The sequence below is a fragment of the Falco biarmicus genome, chromosome 5, assembly GCF_023638135.1.
Source record: "Falco biarmicus isolate bFalBia1 chromosome 5, bFalBia1.pri, whole genome shotgun sequence".
NCBI classification, from domain to species: domain Eukaryota; kingdom Metazoa; phylum Chordata; class Aves; order Falconiformes; family Falconidae; genus Falco; species Falco biarmicus.
The window spans coordinates 56,795,029-56,812,797 of NC_079292.1; the positions used below are offsets into that span (position 1 = coordinate 56,795,029).

The 17,769-nt window shown below is 36.2% G+C and overlaps 1 protein-coding gene and 1 long non-coding RNA gene across 17 annotated transcripts in view; one reads left to right on the forward strand and one right to left on the reverse strand.

The window, feature by feature from the left end:
• Positions 1–17,326, forward strand: LOC130150732 (uncharacterized). Of its 2 annotated transcripts, XR_008822342.1 has the most exons (7): positions 1–274; positions 4,638–4,677; positions 6,973–7,095; positions 10,294–10,364; positions 12,030–12,176; positions 14,347–14,428; positions 14,711–17,326. It is a non-coding gene; the product is annotated as an uncharacterized LOC130150732 (long non-coding RNA). The 2 variants fall into 2 exon arrangements; XR_008822344.1 differs by lacking the exon at positions 6,973–7,095 and having other exon boundaries at positions 7–274.
• The window catches only part of TNRC6B (trinucleotide repeat containing adaptor 6B), a 153,511-nt gene that overhangs the window by 69,354 nt on the left and 66,388 nt on the right, over positions 1–17,769 (reverse strand). The window lies entirely within an intron of this gene.

A 17,769-nucleotide genomic window follows, 5' to 3' on the forward strand; every position in this document is an offset into this window, starting at 1 on the left:
TCTGTGCTTAGTGGTTCAGTGAGCAGGGAACTAATTACAGATATGTCTTCTGCAGAAGAACTGCAGCAGAAACCCCTAAATGAGCTACCCTCCTCTTCAGGTGTCTATATCGGTACAGCACGGCATTTTGCAGCCCATATTGACTCTGCAAGTCAAGCTCAAAGCTCTACCGGCAGCTTTACCAATGCTGCACTGGGGCTTTGAACTGGTTACAAATTGTGACACAAGTGAAGCTGCTGAGCATTGGTGCCACCTTAGTAATGCATTCTTGCAGGTATGTATGAGAAGTGCTAGAAAAAACACCTGTTTACTGTTAATCTTCTGACTGCAGTTAAAAAGCAAATGTTAACTCCTGACTACGGTGTAAACCCAATTTTAACAAAAGCGGCTCTGTACCTTATTAGATTACAAGCTTCTCTCTTAAATGCCAAGAATAGATATTTATTTTTTTTAATACTAAAAAAAGTCCCAAGAAACTAATCTATTTGCTATGGTAACTGTGCCACAGTACATACAACAATTACGACATTTGTTTTAATGTCAGAATGTGACATTTCAGAAAGAATACTGAAAAAGTATAATATACTTTTAGTTTAATTAAATGAAACATTCTCCTAGAACATTTCCTAGAACATCTGTGGCACCAGCACAGGCCACATAGACAGTAAGAAACTGGTTCATACAGAACCTTTGTAGTTACATTTAAAATACATTTCAATATTTCTTGGATTATAATTGACATTTTTTCTCATTCATTAAAAAATGAGACCTAAAAGCCAGCCTCGTAAAAGATCCAAACTATCTGGACATACAGGACAGAATTTTAGGGAAAGGTGGAAATAACGAAAACATTAGGTAACATCACATTACAGTGTTATTGCTGTAGTTGAACACACTTTAAAATACTGGGGGGTTTCTCAACTGTCATGGTGTGGCACTTCAGGAGGGATCAAGAAAAAACCTGAAATATATATTTAAGTGAAGCAGTTTCTGTCTAGTGACAGTTAAATTACCAAAAAACAAAACAACAAACCAAACCCAGACAGAAAGAAGCTTCTTTTAAGCAGTTTCTACTGAATGATGAGGTGCTTGGAATTCTATCTGCCTAGGGATATTATAAGGATACCCTCACAGCATCAAAATATATACTTCATTTTGTAAGTGATCTGATGTTTACTTTTATTCCATTTCCAAAGAAACACTCTAAATTCACTTGCTGTAAAACCCAAAACACTTTATACAAGTTAATTAATAGCCTGACAAGCACATTACATACCTCCAGATCTGTATAATACTGTAAAATTTTCCATATACAGTGCTTCAGGGCACTGTAGTAATGAAAATAACATTTATCAAACTGCAAGTCATTATTTTAATTACACTAAATCAAAATACTAAAGCAAGAATGTATTTAATTTTATCAGTGGGAAGTTAAGAACTCTGTTTTCCACACAAATTTATTATTCATCTGTTGTAGGCCAAGCTGGAAGAACCAGTAAATTAAGGTTTCTTGAACTTCTAATGCATTTAAAAAAACCCCACTCTTACAGCTTGCTCACATTTTTTTGGCAAAGGTATTTAAGGTTTGCATTTTCTAATCCAGTTATTGCCTGAGGCAATATTTATTTTTAACAGGTAAGAAAATTCATTCAGCTCCTTCCTGCAAATAAGCAGCTACAAAGTTTCAGGACTGTCATGATCCACATCAGGAAGTCTAATAGGCAGAAGTAACTAACATATTTAGCAAGGTCTGTGAAATGCTTTATAAATCTTGCCAAATTACTGTCTCTTCAAAAAAACCTATCTGTGTACTGTTCAGCATACTCAGCTGGAGTTGGGCAGTAAATTCTTGATATTCCATTTATACTAAACATGCTCCATAAATTAAGGCTTGTAAGTAGGATTATATGAAGAATCCTGCACCACCACCCCCAGTTGCTGTTCTTGAAGAGTACAAACCATTGTTTATCCTCGGCAGAGACAAATACTATGCCTCTTCGTCCTTATGCCAGCTGAGCTGAGAGCTGAAGCAGGACTAACAGCAAATAAAAAGCCCCCGGGAACAAGCTACACAAGACTGTAATAAAGCAGGACAAAACCCCAGGTGCTTTCAATTTGAATTCACCATAACACACATGCACAAACCAGCACTTGCAATTCAGCTACACCTCACACTTCACTGGGCAAGTTGGTTCCTTCCTAAAGTACTTTAAGTAAGTTTTGAAGCTCCTTGTTTTAAACCATATTTATGCATTTTGCGCAATGGGTAAAATGCAGATGTAGCATCTTGTATGAAACAAAAAACTGAAACCCTGTATTTGCATGCATGAAGCATGGCAAGTTGCCTTCATTAAACACTACCGCACCTTATGTAATTAGACAGATGGTTAGCTGGTTAAGTCTTATATACATACTAAGTCTTAAGATACATACTTTTCAAAAGTTCATCAGTATCTTGTAATTTTAATGACAGTATATAATCATAACCTTCCTCTGTCAGATGAGGGAAAAACCACACAAGAGATTGATACAGATATTGTTATGCAATAGCCAAATACTAGATGCTATAAGAGCTGATTATCAATCTTGGCAATCACAAAGCTCAAATACAGATAGTACTCAGTCTAAGTAAGACTTGTATACCAGCTAAATACCATGGATTAGTGATTGAGTTCTTAGAATGCAATAAAGATTACACAGACACTTCACAGTGAAGTTGCAGTTAAGCACAGTATATACTGAATTTGAACGAGAAAGCGATCTGCAACAGGCAAAATTTGTTCTGGTCTGTGTCTAGATAACACATGTTCAAGGTCTCATGCTGACTCTAAAATGCAACTGTTACATCCATTACCTTCTCACCCTCCCCTACTTCTAATGATAGTATTTCCTTAAGAAATACCAGCATGTATTTAGCATGTTTAGCAGCTCAGTAGAGTTGTATACTTTTATTTTTCTTTCCTCCCTTCCCCCCAGCCCCTCCTCCTTAGAATTGTCTTGGGGGAGGGCAGCATAACATTTAATAACACGTGCTGAGCAACACAGAGCTTTCCCAGGGTATGTTACAAAACAAGAGACTACATGACCTGCTCAAGGTTACAGAAGGTTACAGAATGACTCCATTGCTCACTCTGAATTAAAAACTGGTATCCTTCTGACTCCTCCTGTATTTTCACTAATAAAATAATACCAGTACTGAACATTTGCACAGCTCCTTTCATCACAGCATGTCAAAGGCCTTTATAAATATTAATTAAGCATTGCAACAACACTAAGAAGTATGTACAACTTAATTCTGCACATGAGTAAACCCATGCAATAAATAACCTATGTTCAGTCATAGGACAAGTCAGCAGTATGGAGAATAAATGGCTCTTGCTATTAAGGAGCACTCCATTAGAAACAAGGACAGAATTAATACTCCAAATGTGATGTGAACAGCCCTTGATCGCTAATACATTAATATAAAGTTTAGGTCACACTCAGTCCTGCAAAGATTGCACTAAATTTCAGGCAGCATTCTCATGAAGACACCAAGTTTGGCTTCCTCCAAAGACAGAAAACAGTTCTCATGAGATTTTTATTAAAATTCTGGTTTTGTCGTCTAGTAACTTTCTTCAGAGAAGACAGATATGAGTGTGATATTCTTTGGTACTTTTACAAAATTAACAAGTAATATCAAGCTGGGACACAATTCAAATACGAATTCAGATCCCACAAATGAAAGCAAGTTGCTTGTTAACAGTCACGTACTCCAGTAATTAAGGAATCAAAATACCAATTTCTTTGAAGAATTAAATATCCATTCTCAAAAAAAAGTAACCTTTACAAGTCCAAAATGATTGTTTTCAGCAAACTCTACTGTAGTCATCAACTTCAGTGATTTTACAACTTAATATAACATGTTCACACTTGACTGCTACAAACATTACTCCTTTACAGTTATTTACTCTTTCCAATGACAACTATAAGACACTGTAACACTCAGTTCTAGTGTGAAAGCCAACCATGCTAAAACATACCAAAGCTGATCTGCTTCTATGTGCTGCCATATTTGCAGACTTTAATGATAGAAGTTCAAATACATTTTTTTTTTAACTTAAATGCCTGTTAACCTAACAAAAAGACCCCAAAGGTGACAAGCACTGAACTCCTGCAAAATTTCCCTTTTAAGTTCAGTTTGAGAATCTGATGTTAATACAACAGCAAAAATTACTTTTGCTTTGGAGAAAGACTACTGTTTTCTACATAAGACAAAATCAAGTTGCACTAAAAACATTTACAGATTCACTTTACAGTGAACCCTGTGTTAGAAAAGAGGACATTGTTGTTACAATGTTGATAAAGAAATTAAATGAAAAATTGTGTAATTCATATTTCAAGCCTAGCAGCTTTTTGGGGGTTTTGTTAGGTTTTTTTTTAACCAGCTCAAGCACAGTTTTATTTCCCACCAAAATAACAGATTCTGTGAAGGCTGACAAAGAGTTCACCAAATAAAAAACGGGGTTTTGTTTTGTGGGGTTTTTTTGTTTTTTTTTTTTATTTATTTTTTTAAAAATTACATTGTATGTTTTTCTTCTATGTAATGAAGGCCTGGATCTAATCAGGTTTTTTGTGTTTGTTTTACCCTTTCAAAGGTCGTAATCTGGCTGTAGCAACTTACTCTGGGTGATGAAGGTATGTATCGCTATTATAATTTTATCTCAGGTTTTCTTACAGCACAAAACCAGAGCACAATTCAGTATCTGATATACAGCTTTCATCACATGAAGCAATTGTTCTTCCCTCTTACATGGGACAACAGCTAGTTAACATAGTTTATGTTATCATTCAAGCATTACGTCTTCAATAGAGGACAGATGAGATTTAACAGGTAGGCTTCAATAAATGGTGTTCCACCCCCCACTCCCAGTTAATTCTTTGGAAATCAACAGCCCCAAAGTTGCTGAGTTCTGGGTTAACTAGTCACCCAGCCTTCAACACAACGATCTTGAAGATCCTAATCAATTCATTGCCACTTAGAAGTAAGACCAAGTTCAAGATCAAATAGTGCCGAGATGTTTCCAAATGTACTTGGAACCAAAGAGGGAGCAACCTGTTAAGTCTGCAGCCACAGAACCTTTACATCAACAGCAGCAGTAGTGTATGGTCTCCAGACAAACTGATCTAATACAGACACAACCATCAGGCAAGTAACTCTCCAAAACTAGAAAAGCACAGATACGTCATCCTTCTGCTACACCACAGTATTTCCAAGTTCATGCTTTGGTTCTAATGATAAGTCAAAAACATTTTTTCAGTGCACTTAGTTCTCAACAGAGTTTTACTATATACACAAAGCTGCTCATTCCTAGCTTTTATCTAGTATTATGTAGACATGGATATCCCATGCAAAATGTGTAATTGTGTTGCAGCATATTCTCACATTTTTAAGAGACACTGTGAGCCACGGAGGACCATATGTATACTAAGAAAGGAATCAGAACTATACTGTTACAGATCATGGTTGTACTGAAGGTCATCAAAATTCCACTGCAGACAACAGTGAAGTTAGGACCTGCCATACCAGTAATACAGAGATACAGCAAATACTGTATCACTAAACCACCCTATTTTATAAGGCTACTATTCAATATGTGTTGCTTACAGGGTAATTACATGATGATGATGATAACCTAAAATCTAGTGGAACAGCAATGCAAAATTTTAAGCCAGGTGTTTCAGAACAAAAAAGCTTAAATACATTTAGCACTTTAAGGGTATTAAACAGACTGTCCTGTCACACATCAACTTTGGCATGCATTTTAAGACATACTCTTTACAATATATAAACTAACATAAACCTCCTCCCTACCTACTTCTGTGTGAAGATTTAAATGGTGATAAAAATTATCTTGATAAATTAGATAAGCTGTCTCCTTAAAACAGCTTTTAGAATCAGATGCACACCACCATTCATGTGAGGGAGTGGTATTTGTAAGATGTATACATGGCATTAAAAGTGACTGATTTTATTAACAGACCATGCCCTACTGCTCTGTGCCTTGCACCTGCTGTTAAGGCAGATAGGCAGGAATCAGGTCTCATCCAGGCTTCAACGATGATGAGAGCCTGCAGACCTTGCTTAAGAAATAAGTAAATCAGAAGTGCATTAAGTCCTCTCCTTGCTGCATCGTTACATTCTGAAGGCCGAAACATGAGACTCACAGGCATAAAATATAAGTGAATAAAAGAAAGGTGTGGGTTTTACTATGGAATTTGATGTGTTCTCAATCAATAAAGAAAACTGAACTCTATCCTAGTGCAGTTTGCTCACAGGAGAGAGATATGCTAGGCTAGGATTCTACTTTTAAAACAGGAAGACCTCAGGGCACTGAAAAACAACTGCGTTTGACTCTTAGGGAACCTTTAAATCTGTTGAACACACTGAGCCTTTGCAGAGCCTGGTACAGAGGTGCGTGTTTGCCAGATGCATGATTCTCACCCTTCTTACTGCAGCCAGCTGTCCATCCTTTTCATTAGTCATTTTTCATTCAAAAGTGAGATCAATGAATTATTATTCAAAACATCTCAACTCAATATTCCATGTCACAACTTGTGACTAATTAAGATGTAAGCTGAAATTATTCATTGGCACATAGAATGAAACCCAGAGAATTTTAAAGAAACTGCGTGTAGGAAACAGGAAAAATGAAAACAACAACATAATACAAGAGCAAGACGTGACTTGTTTTGAACTACAAGAAACTAATAATCCTTCCTCATGCAGCTACTTAAGCAGCCAAAAAATTCAAAGCCTCTCCAAACTTGTCTCCTCATACAGTCAATTCAGTTTTGAGGATATCATTTTGATCAGGTAATAGTTTTCTTGGAATGACAAAGACCTCAAAATGGCCAAACACCACTTGCACTCTTAATTACCTACAACATTATTTTTTCCTGTCTGCAACTGTGAATCCTTCATTCATACAGGATGATGATCACTGTCCTGAATTAACAGTACCATACCAACGTTCTCTGGAACCCAGTGGTTTTCTATTTGCCCAAGATACTGTCAAAAACAGTGGGGGGAACACGAACAACCAAGACATAATAGTGAGTAGAAGTTGCATTGCTATACACTTTCCTAAGTTTCAAAGACTTGAAACTGCTGCTGTTTTTGAGGAACAATTACTTGCAGAACGCTTGATTTGACATTAGCTGTGCACCCTTCTTTCTTTGTGAAGGGCAAATTCTTAAAAATTTCAAAGGCCAGCATTAAATTTTTAAGTACATTATATCACAGGTCTATGATTTATGGTATGACTGCATACGTGTCAAGGAAAATTCCTTCCGTTTTAGGAATCTCCGAGGAAAACATGTATAATGTACTTCAGAAAGCTAGTAAAAATTAGTTTCCACATATAGCAAAGAAAAAAACTTCGCCCCCTTTTATTAATGTCTCCAAGCACAATGAATTGGCACGTAATGTTTGTACAAAAGTGTAAATGTGCCTCACTATTTGAAAGTTTGCTGCATCATTTCTCCTCATGTTTTTAATTACTTGCTTCCATTAACTGGAAAGATGGAGAAACCCCAGAATTTCTAAGTAAACATCTTATTACTTCTTTTTGTTTGTGGGGTGGGGATTTTGTTGGGGTTTTTATTGGGGGTAGTGGTGGTGGTGCTGTCGAGTTTTTAATATTTTTAACTTTGGTTTTGGCAAGCTATGCTTGGAAAGATGAAAGAGACAGCTGTCAGTTCTCCATAGGAAGCATTATCAGGAAGGATATTAGAAGTTCAGTCAAGAGCTTTGTAGGGTCACAGAAAACTGCAACTGCCAAATGATAAGCACATTTTTAAAGAGAGACCACTCTGGGTATAATCAGGTTAACACCACGGTTAACACTAGAGATACAGTAAGAACTTAAGCAGGAATTTACTAGAACCATGGAACAAAACCATCACAAGTAGCAGCCACTGTGTTACAATACAGTACTGTCACCCTAAATTGCATGTCTTCCTGATTTAAGCGGGAAAACATAAGCCTTTGCTAAACACAGTAGTGAATCTTACCTGTAATCTGTGCAGGTGACCTGAGACACCCATATAGCAGTAACTTAAAAAAAAAAAAGTAAAAATCTCTCTTCTTCATTCCAGAAGGAATGGAAAAGCATGGAAAACAGCATACTGCAGGCCATACGATCATACCTGTTTAACAATCTATTTAAAATTAACTAGCCACAGTAGTTATGAGGCAGAAACAAAAGAACCTCTAAGAAACTGTCCATTAATACACAGAGACGACTGCCACCTCTCACATTCAATAATCTGATAAGCTATTTTTGATTCATCCATTTTTACAGTCCTGATGCTGTGCACCATTCCCTAGCTGCATTTTTAAAAAGTTAACTTTATTTCATGCCTTCTGGAAATAAAGCATAGATTAAACCACCTAGTCTAGACACGAAACTCTTACTAATTGCTAAGTAAACAATCATTTCCTTACTTCTTAAACAAAGACATTAGAAAGTTTATGTGAAAAGTGTTCACTCTGTCCTCAGGCATTTGTCTAAACTAAGGATAGTCTCCCACCAGGGAAAGAATTTCTTTTAACTATGCTGCTACTTTTGTGGAATTTTGTCTGCCCAATCTCGGCAGCCACTCATCTGAGAAATTTTGCTATTTGTACTGAGTGAAGAAGACAAGAGTTTTGAAATCCTGATTGAGGGTTATCATTCCTTGTCTCTTTCCAGGAATGACAGTTTACAGATTAAGTGATTAATTTCACTTGCTGCTTATGTCATTCACAAATACAGCACCAGATCAATTTCTAACTCCAATCCCATTTAAGTATCTCTTGCTTTTTAATACGGTAGCTTAAGATAACATAGAGTTTTTTTAAAGTAGTAAATAATCAATCTGAGGACTGGATATATGTTTCACTTGAAAAATCTAGTGTCCACTCATACCCAAGAAGCAATAAGGATATATTTTTAAATTAATATACATTACCATCAAAGCAAAAATTTCTCTCATAAACTAAGTCAGCTCTATGATATCTTTATTCCAAAAAGCTTTCATTCTTTCACATGTAAATTCACATCAGAAAGTTGCTTCAACATACAAAAATTCTAAGATGACAGGAAGTTGCAAACCACATATAAAATGGCTATGGTTAATCTTCCAGACATGCACCACTTTTTCTGCTATGGAAGAGTAAAACAAATAAATAAAACTAGGTAATCCAGAGAAGAAACCAAAATGGCGAAACTGCTGCACTGCCACCTAAGAGGTTACAAAAAGCACCACCACAATGGTAAACAGAGAATAAAAAATTTAAGTGGCAAGGGAAAAACTGAGGTGGAAATCATTGTGATATAACTGAAATTTACCATTTAACACATTTCTACAGTTCCAAGATTAAGTTAGTTTGTCTTGTTAAATTCTCAACCCAAATAATGTTTGCTGCTTTTAGGAAATTTTTGCCTTCCTGCATTATGGAAGAGTAACAGCTTATTTTTAATGAAAACCATTTACTTCTCCTGTTCAACAATGATGTCATAAGACACAAAGAAATGCAGAAAACTTACAGAGATTGTAAATTTCAATGAGAAACAGACTTTTTTACTTCTGGGTAGCTAACAACATGTACTTTTTTTCAACTTCAGTCCTAACAGAGGAATAGCTACATCAAAACAATTTAAAGCATGCAGCATATAGAGTCACATACGTTCTTCCCATTTCCAGTGACAAAAAATAATTTTTACCTCTGCGGACAGTAGATCTGAAAACAGATCCTCCTGTCTTTAATTAACAGCTACCTCTTCCTTATCTACCACAGATCAATTCTGTAAATGTGTGGAACACAGCAGTTTCATTTTTTAGACACTATGCAAAACCAGTGTATAATACACGACAAGAATGTGACATATTCACTGTTCCACAAATATCGGCATTTGTGATCTATTCAGTTAAACCTCCTCCTCTATCCTCTTTAAGAAAGGTAGCTCTGCATAAAGACAGGTCAACTCTTTGCTGCTATATAAAGTTGAAGGTTAAAATGTGTAAGCTGATGTGGGAGACTATTTCCTGCTGAAAGAAAAGCCCTTTAAACACTACAACCTCAAATCTAATTTGTCAGCTTATTGATGCTTCCATGCATACCGTCAGCGCAAAGTATCTATTTTACTATGAAGCCAATGCATTGAAAAAATGATCAATGCTACCTAGCAAAAAGATTAGCATGACCTTATAGTAAAAATGATGCAGAATTCAATCACTCACATAAGCATTTAAAATTCCAAATTTCAGGTGAAGGACCAGACCTTCAGCTTTAATCAAAATCATCCGCTATGCTGGAAGTGCCAGCTGGACTTACGGTAGTAAGTACAATTTACATGTGGCTGACTTAAATGGGGAAGCGTACTAAGAGTCACCAACTCTTTCATTATGCTCTTTACAAAGAGTATCGGGGGGAAAAAAAACAAATACATTGGACACTACTGGAAACAAATCCTTAGTTAAACTGGCCTTTGATAAGCTTGCTCTTAACTAACATGCTGTTTTAAAGAGAGGAAAGATGAACTTTATTCTGCCACTGCAGCTGCCTCTACCAACTTAAATCAGGGGCAACACAGCTCAGAATTAAACAAGTTCAGCCTGTCTCCCACTCGCTGTCACAAGAATCTAGTCCATAGTGCTGTTTCGGGTGGTGACTGGGTAGCAACTCTGAACTCAGCCACTCATCACTATATGGTTACAGTGTTTCTGGAAGACCTGCTGCTAAGAACTATACAATTAGTTCTTCGCAATTTAATTACAACATATTACCACCTGTAATAGGTGAATAAAGCAAGAACTGCCACAACAATGTCAATCTCTATAAAGAGGTCCAGGCCTGTGCAACAAAGTTGACAAACATCCAGTTTAAGTCTCTCCTGAAGCCACAACCAAAGGGAATAGGGACTTGTAAACAAACAGCTGAAACTGAAACGGAAAGTCAGAAAGCATTTTTCATCTGTCTCGGTCAGCAGGGTGCATAAAAAAAAAATATAAAAAAATATAAAAGTAGATCACTGTAATGCTCAAATTAATTATTCTGATTTTTGTTAACTACCAATGAAATTTTTAGATGCAGCCTCAAAGTGCACACCACTCAGTAATGATTTGTTCCAAATAGTGAAATACAGTCACACTGCACACACCAGGAGACACTGGGGCACTGTTGCAGAGTCAGGGAGAAAAGAGAAAGGAGGGCTTAAGTGCTTCAACCCCTCAGAAGTGAAATATTTTATTGTTAAGTTTTCAATACCGGTATTTCTTTTTGGAGCTATTTAACTTTTTTTTAACAGACAAAATGAAAATTACTTCCTGGCAAAACACTGAGGTGTTTTTTGTTTATTTGTTTTGGGTTTTTAGTTTGTTTTCTCTAGCTACATTCCATGTTAGTAATTTAGGAAAATAACCTTACTACACACTTGCATAGGGCCTCAGTTAGCAAGAAATGGTACACAGATAAAGCAAATGTACCTGTGGAAAAAAAACCAAACCCTTCTTTGCTGCTACAGCTTGGAACTAATGACATTTTCCCTGGTAAAGGAAGTCCCTTTTACTGTGAAAATGGATTTATTAATCCCTGCCAGATTTTTGACAATACAGAAAATTAACTCATAATGGTGATGCTCACTCTATGACAATATTTTAGATCAAAACCTCTTCCCAAATGGAATTCCTCAAAAAACCAAAATTGTCCACACACTCAACAAAAGCTACTCAAAGTTAAGTTTTTACTTCAGGAAGAAAATACCAGTCAGCAAACCTACAGCAGGTTCCCTCTCTTCTTTCATACTGCACTGAAGGATAACAATGTTTAAAGCCTCATAAAAAACTTGACAAGTGTTAAATATAAAACGTGAATTTCTGTTTAATGAACAGTTACTTCAGGAAGATTGCCTCTGAACTAGGTTTTCACTTTATTTTAAAACATCAAAGAAAATTATGTACTTTTCAGGGTGTTTTTTTTTTAAATAACATCACTGTTTCTTCAGGTAGTAGGCAGAGCAGCTTCATGCAGAGCAGTTCTTAAGCCCCAAATTCCTCTACCCTCAACAAAAGCCCTCAGCCTGACCTCAAGACTCTGACTGCACTAGAATTTGCTAGAATTTATGACCCAGCTACATTAACCATACTCCTTGGTAAGTGGAAATCCACAACTGCTGAATGGAAGTTTTAACACAGAAGAGAACTCTCAGCATTTGAAACTGAGAAAGGTGAAATACCCAATTCCATCTTTTTACCCACATTATAATTTTAGTTAAATCGGCTTTGTTCCCGTAAAGCCATAAAGGAAAAAGAAAAGCATCATTTTGTTCACAATTCAATACAGCTGTAAATTCAATACAGCTGTCTATGACTGGCTTCAGCCCCAGGCCAGAAGCCAGGAACTTCTGAGTTCAAGTCTGGCTCTGCCATTTACTTTCTGTGTGGCCTTCAGAGAGCCTCTGAATTTCTCTGTGGCTCCTCTTCAATCTGTACACTTACCTTACAGAGTGACACTTGCTTTGTTTGTGCAGGCTCTTCCCAAATAAAAAACTTGAATTGACTTTGAGAGCAATTTTTACTACTGCTGTAATGCTTAAGGCGCGCTAAGAAGTCTCCACATGTCAGCTGATACATGATGGTTTTTAACTGCATTGACTGCCAACATGCGCATACTACATACATGCATATATATATGATACACAAAGATCAAAAGATGCAGTTAAGTTGGAATAGATAATTATTTCAAAGTTTGTTAAAAAACAGGATGAAAAAGTGAAATCATCAAGTTATCTGCTATAATTAAACTTACAAGGCAGAACAACCTACAACCTTGGTTTTGTTACCCCACTGAGCCAGTGATTAAGTTTTTAACAGCTTAACATTAAATGCATAGGGCATCCAATGCTCAAGCTACAACATTACAACTAATATTTTAGAATATTACTTTTAACAATAGAAAAATGGCCTAGAAATGTGAAGGGGAAAGAGGACTTAAGCTTAACCAAGTTACCTAACACTAACTGAAACCTCATTTAAATTTTCTTCAGAAAAAGATCAAGGGAAGTTGTGTTAACGTAAGCTGACCATATACTTCCAAGTCTATTGTAGAAGAGTTTCACTTCACAATATCTAGACTGAAGAAGAATGTAATGGAGGCCGACACTAGCTAACCTCAACTTTTCCTAACTGCAGTGATCCAATCATGCAAATACAGTTCACCTTTACAACAGTATATGCTGCCTTTAAATCAAGCCAGGGACAAAACCTGTCCCCAAAACTTTATCAAGACAGGCCCACTTTCCAAAAATCAACCCGTTTAGTTATTCTTGGCCTAACCATAGCTTTATGGTACATTGAGCTGTCAGTGTAATAAATCCTAAATTCTCAAAGTTTAGCCTCCACCTTCTTCTGCCTTTTTCATCTTGTTTCACCTAAAATCTGCTAAGAACACACTTCCAACAGTTTTTCTGTAGCAGGACATAGGAATTATTTGTAGAAAGTAGTAAACAAAGCAAAACCGTCTCTCCCAATTAACTATACAGCAGATTAAATTAATTCAGAATAATGTGTTATTTTGTGATAAAAGCAAATCACTCAGGGACTTAATCTGAAACAGGCATTCCAGAATAGCTACCACGCAAAGGTGGTGGTTAAATGCAAATTCAGATAGCTTTTGCACAAGGACGACTAAACTGGTTCAACATACTGAAAAACTGCCTGCATGCAAGACTTAAGGTTTTCTCCCATCCCAAGTAATTTACTAAAACTTTCCACTGTAATTCAGCATTTTTCAAAATCTATTTGCTGATTAAACCCTAGAAAGCTAGAGAAATACCATCATGTAGTAGTACATCTAAACAACTTATTAGGAAGATTACATCTTTACCCAGATGAGATTACATTTCTAGTTTCCTACATCACACTACCATCAGCATGTTTCCGTCAGACGAAGCAGTTGTGAATACTACAGCAAGGCCATCATATTGGTTAGCAAGCATTCCTACCCGGGTAATCTAGATCTGCTCCAAATTGAATTACAGGACACAGGTAAAGACAAAATAAAACAAAAATAACCCTAATGCCTTGTCCACTTTCTCTCTCAGCATTGTTTGGTCTGGTTGAGATGTGTCAAACAGATAACCTGAACATTACCTGCAAAGGAACAGAAAATTTATTTGACTCTAATGCAAAACTATTTAATTTAAAATCCCCATTAACATTGCTGTAACTGACTTCTGTAGCATCAGCTGGAGCCTTCTTTTACACTAGGTTAAAAAAAAGCTTTTGGGGTTTTACTTCAGTTTGACCAAGATTTTTTTACAGGCAATTTGAACCTAGCCAACATTTAGATTCCAACCAGTGCACGTGAACCTGTAATGACACCCACAAAGAAAAACAGAGCCAGGTACAGAATGACAAACGTAAAACCTAAACAGGATATCCTCTATTTCCATGTACTACATTTAAAATCAGTTTTAAATAATTGTATTTTTTTAATTTATTTTTTAGTATTTAACATAGAAGCTCCCTTGAATAAAATAGTGGGGTAATAACACTAACAGTACCCAAGTAAAGCCTAACAGAATATAATAGGTTTATTTTTGTAGTCTTAACTAGACTACAGAAGAATACATTTTGAAAAATTCACATGGAGATCACGATCTAATTGCTTTTTTCTGTTTTGCAGGACCACCAGTTTTTGATGCACAAATGAATAAAACAGGAAAGGATGTTAGCTAAGTTTCAGTTCCTTCCACCCTCTCCTGCCCTGCATACAGAAGACATCCATTTTCATTTTTATTGCCTTCAAACTCTCTCCAGTAAAATAGCCTGGAAAAAATTCAGCAAGCATTGCCAGATTAGAATTTCCAAGCATTGAAATACCAAAATCCACTTGTATGTTGTGAAAGAATTATCCTCCCTATAAATTGTTCAGGAAAGGCCGAGCATAGACATGCTGTATATTTAGCTGGCAAAGTGACGTATCGGAGTGTATCAGTCTCACTTCAGTTGATGAAGTTCTCAGTAGTAGTCATGCTCTTGCCAAAGAAAGCTGTTTTGCAGACAAGTCTAGAATATCAACACTGAATTAAAACCATGTGTTTTAAATCAGACCCTGAATCTAGCATGATTGCTCAACTGAAATTATATACAATTAAAAATATAAATGCTAATACAGAACCTGCAACAAAAACATGCATGCTGCTACATTAGGACTCTAATATTAAAGTTGCAATGTCTTCTACTACACACAGTAAAATTTAAACCAGGGAAAAAAAGTGGAAGAACGTGGAGCACTTATTTTAAGGAAGGTTTAAATAACAAGAACATGGTGTCCTGGAGAACTGAATGGTTCAGGCATAACCAAGTTCACAAATGAAGACTGAACCATGATGACAACACATTTGTGTATATTTGCCACAGAGCACATGTAAAACGGGACAATTGAGCTCAACTCTAATTAATGGTTAAGTGGCATTTACAGAATATGTATGTAACCTTTCCTGTTTTGATATAGGTCAACTAGCCCCAAAAGTTCAAAATCTGCAACAGCTATGGTGCGTACATGCTTAAAAAAAATAAATTCCTGCAGTCTCACTGCAGCTGAAGTTTTTCATGTGCGCACAGGCTGTACTCAAGAGCCACTATGAAATCAGATGGACAGCTTATGATTGTGCTGTTTAACAAATGCCATGCTTAAGGAAGGGGAAAAAAACCCCAACAAACCAAAAGCTGAGAATATTAGGAGTAATTGTTCCACTGTTTCATTTTTCTAAAAAATACTCGTTCTCTTGATTCAGAAATTAAGACATTCTGTTCAAGTTCAAATCAGTTCTTGGGTTCAGCTGTTAGACCCAGATCTGTACTTCAGGAAGCCCAAACTCTGCATCTACTGAAAACACTGGGAAAGATGAGCACCCTCCCCTTATTTCATAATTTAAGCTTGCATGGTGGGGTTTGGTATATTCTTAAGGATTTAAAGAGAATGGCCACCCTCATTGAAAAATACTCATGCCTTTTTGCTTTTTAGTTGCTGAAGTAACCATCCTGTTCAAAGCACACTCAGCTACAATGGAGCTCAGTATCAAAATAATGCTCTTCTGACACAAATCAAACAATGCTTATTCATTTGCAGAGAACGTATGTATCTACAAAATAGCTGAAATACTATTGAATACAAAATTGAAATATTTTGAATACAAAAAAGCTGAAGTGTTTCTTCTTTGCCAGATCACCTCCCTCTATTATATTTTGCTGCTCTTATTTGAACTACCTCAACATTTGTTGTCCTTCCCTACTGTTCAAAATGCTCTGAGTCAAGGCCTCACAAGTACCATCCTAAAAAGAGCAGCACTCCCCTGCTGGCATGAAATGAAACACAGTTGTATCTTTAAGCTTTGTTTTGGTTTTGTTGTAATAAATTCCAAGGCTACATTTCACTTCTGAAAGTCCAAATTCAACATAAATTTTTCCAACTACCAGTATCATAGTACTTGTAGATAATTTTCCCTTCCTAACATACACAAGGATCCCTTTAACTTCAGACACAAATTGTGGTACTGAGAGGAACAGTACTCAGCTCTTATGCTTACTGCCTGTGGTTTTTAACAAGACTCCCCTCAGTAGTTTCTCTCCAGGTGTATCAGCATGTATTTTTTCATGCTCTTTAACCCTTGGTTTGATTTGTTCTGCCTTTTAAGATAATCTCCTGTTTTATTAATCTATCTTCTCTTAGGTACCTGAAAAAACTCCAGGGTTTGTACCTTATGTTTTCCACATGACTAAAAAAAGCTAACAAAAATTAGTCCTGGAACTACAGTATTTTGGAAGAGGATCAAGGTTTGTCTTTCAATTTGCCCATAGTATAATACCCAAATATCACATCAACCAGTTCTAAGTTAAGACTTTACAAAAATTATTATAAATGTGTAATTCTAGTAGCACAAGAGCATTTCAGCCCTAAACTGTAATGCCAGCATACTGTATATGACAGGAAAATAACCTTTAAAATTACAACATCCATAAAAAGGCTTAGGAGCTCCTTTCAAAACTGTGTTATAGCAATATGTATAAAAAATACCAGCATACATTCATGCTCCTCCCAAAAATATACGCTCTGTATCTACAAAAAAGAAAAAAAAAAACCCTGTTGTCTTCTTTGGTTGGAAGCCTATGTACAAAGGAGAAAAATTATTTAAGCAGTGAAAAGTGCTAAATGTTCAGGTCTGGAGCTGGAATTCACCACAAATACAGAAAGGCACCGTTCCTCTTGTACCCTCTTCCAACAATCATGGTACCATCACTACAACAAAACAGAAGTATTTTCAGTACATGTATTTTTCATCTCTATGATGCGTCAACATTTGCCCTCAACAATGAAATGGCCAGAAAGTGTTATCTTGACACCCAGCTTTAGATAACTTGTTTGACCAATACTTGAAACTGGCATATATAATCACACCGACTAAATACCAGTGTTACATTAAAAACTAAAACTGCTGTTTCTTGAAATAAATACTGAACTTGTCTTGCTTTGAGAAGCAGTAAATCTTTGCATTCACCTAAACAGAGTTTTATATCTGTTTATTGAATTAATTCTGCAGTAATAATTATAGCTAAATATTTTTAAGTTTAGCCACTTAAAATCTAAACACCTTCCTCAGCAGGATTCTTCTGAGTAAAAACATCTCTTTTTTTTGCCCTGACACTACATACCACCCTTTACAAGACTTTCAGGAAGGTCAC